We start from the raw sequence: 3,034 nt of genomic DNA, 5'->3' as shown, positions 1-3,034 counted from the left end.
TCTCCTCTCCTCTCCTCTCCTCTCCTCTCCTCTTCTCTTCTCTTCTCTTCTCTTCTCTTCTCTTCTCTCTTTCCCCCTGCCTTTCTACAATAAAGGTCTAAAACCATAGACTGTCTCTGTTCATCAAGGCCGGGACTAAAGACACTGGCCTGTGTGGGAACCACCCAGCACCCACCTCTTTCCCTGCCCTCTCTTCCTTTCCCCTCCAGGGCTGAGTGCTTCCCTGGAGCCCTTATTTTGTTCTCAGCTCCTCTGATGTATCCAGTGTGGGATGCTGGAGACAGAACCTGGTACTGGAGGATGCCCCTTGTCTACCCCCCCCCCGCCATGAGGGGTCAGTGGCTTCACACAGCAAGATGCCCACCAGGGTCCAGGGTCCATGTGGAAAGCGTCTGGTAGTCCTCCCTAGCCTGCCCGCCCAGAGCACCAGAACTCTGGCTGGATGTGGGCTCTCTCCCTCCCTCTTCTTCCACTACACCCACAGCCCCACACTCTTCTACCATATCTTCTACACCTGAGATTCACTCTTCTATCTCTTGTATTCTGTTGGTAAAACTTACATGTTTGTTGGTTGGTCTGGGTGATTGTATGGAGTCTGCCTCCAGCCCTGGCTGTATCAAACCATCTGTGGGGCTTTCCAAGTGGGGGTTCTTCACAGGAGCAGAGAAGCTGCTGATCTGTTGCCCTGGCTTCAGTAGGCCTCCTGGGAGGCCTTCAGACTGGGTCTTTAGTGGAGCAGCCAAGCTGTCATCCAACTGCCCTGAGTACAGCAGACCCTCAACTGCTCTGAGTGCAGAGGGTCCTCAACTGCTCAACTGCTCTGAGTGCAGCAGGATGGATCAGGATATGGAGTCTTCATTGGAGCAGACCAACTAGGGGTCTGCCCCAGCAGAAAGGACCAGTCAGAAGGCCACAGTCATGTTTATAGCATCATTACTCACAAGCATAAAAACACCAAACCAGGGGTTGGAGAGATTGCACAGTGGTTAGGGTCAATGACTGCTCTTCCTTAGTACCTGGATTCATTTCCCAGCAACCACATGGTGGCTCACAACCATATGTAACTCTAGGATCCAACACTCTTATACAGATGTACATGCAGGTAAAACACCAATGCACATTAAAAAAAAAAAAATTAAAAATCTATTGAACCAGCCTATTGATACAGATGAGTGGAAAAAGAAATTGTGGTCTATAATGAAAAAAAATTGGACTTTATTCATCCATAAAGAAAAATGAAATTGTATTATTTGCAGGAAAATACATTTAACTTTAGACCATTATAATAGAATAAACTTAGAATGACAAATATTTCATGCTTTATTCCACATATAGAATCTGATATAAATATATCTATATAGGTAAATATAAGTGGTACATATATTGATATATGATACTCTTATATAAAGGGGACTATGTAGGAGAAAAAGTGTCTAAACAGAGGTAGTTACAACAGAGAATAAAAGGAAAGAAAAAAGAGCAATAAATGCATCTTTCACTGATATGTAGAACACATATAAAATAAAAAGCACAAAATACATATTTATTTTAATAAATATAAATACACATGACACCCCAAAGTATGAGTCAAAAAAATGGAGCAAATGAAACAAAAGACAGGAGTAAAACTGGAAAGTATTAAGTTTTAGTGTTTCCAGGATACAGTATTTGTCATGTATGCTTATATGCATATCAAAATAGGTTGATGAAGAATGGTGATATTTGAGGAAAGAAAAGCAAAAATGTGAGAAGGAAAGATGATGGGGAATGTATATAAACAAAGTGGTGATATCTAGGAAGACATTTATGCAAATCATTGTATTATCACACCTGGGATTTTCCAGGCTTAAATCTAGTTTAGGGGTTGTTAACAATAAAGAAGATGGGGGCAATTCATGGGGCAAATACATTTTCCTTCTGTGAAACTGGACTCTATAGTACCTTAACCTCTTATTTCTTAATCATACTTACTTTTAAAAATTCTTTTATAGACTGCCAATTCTACTTTATGATTGAAAATTCAGTATTCTTTTTGGTATTGCCCACTACTTGCCAAATGTCAGAATCTTTGTTTTTTCATTCATTAATTTACCTATTCACTTTACATACCAATCACAGTCCCCCCCCCCCCATCCTCTCCTCGCAGTCCTATTCTCACATTCCCTCCCAATTTCCCTTTCCCCTTCTCTTCAGAGAGGAATACCAATCCATCCTGAAGCATCAAGTCACAGTAGGATGAAGGGCATTCTTTCCCACTGAGTACAGACAAAGTAGCCCAGCTGAGAGAAAAGAATTCAAAGGCATGCTACAGAGACAATCAGCCCCTGCTCCAATATTTAGTGGACCCACATGGAGACCTTGCTACCTGTCTGCTACAAATATGTAGGAGGCCTAGGTCCAGCCCCTGTATGCACTTTGGTTTCCATTCTCTCTTCCAGCCCTCTCCCTTGTTTTCCCTCCCGCTATACCTGATACCTATCACTATTCTCCTCCTCATCCCCTCTCTCATCTAGGGGTCTCCTTCAATCCATTAGGATGTCCATTTCATTTCCCCTTTTAAATGAGATTCCAACATCCTCCTATGGGACCTTCTTATTACTTAGCTTCTTTGGGTCTGGGGCTTTTAGGATGATTATCCTGCAGTTTATGTATAATATCTACTTATAAGTGAATATATATCATGTGTCTTTCTGGGTCTGGGTTACCTCACTCAGGATGATATTTTCTAGTTCCATCCACTTGCCTGAAAATTTGATAATGCCCTTGCACTATATCACAGTGTAAATGCACCACATTTTTTTTTAAAATCCATTTTTTTATGTAAGGACTAAGACAAAAATCACAAGTAATAGCTCATGCTGGTGAGAATGTGGAGCAAGGGGAACACTCCTCTTTTAGTGTTGGGAATGCAAAATTATACATTCATGTGGAAATCAATAAGGCAGTTTATCAGGAAATTGGGAATAGTTCTACCCCAAGATCCAGCTATACCACTCCTGAGCATAAACTAAAAAGATACCCCACTATATCACAA

This window comes from Mus pahari, chromosome X (assembly GCF_900095145.1).
Source record: "Mus pahari chromosome X, PAHARI_EIJ_v1.1, whole genome shotgun sequence".
Classification (NCBI taxonomy): domain Eukaryota; kingdom Metazoa; phylum Chordata; class Mammalia; order Rodentia; family Muridae; genus Mus; species Mus pahari.
Note: the sequence above shows the minus strand (reverse complement) of the source record.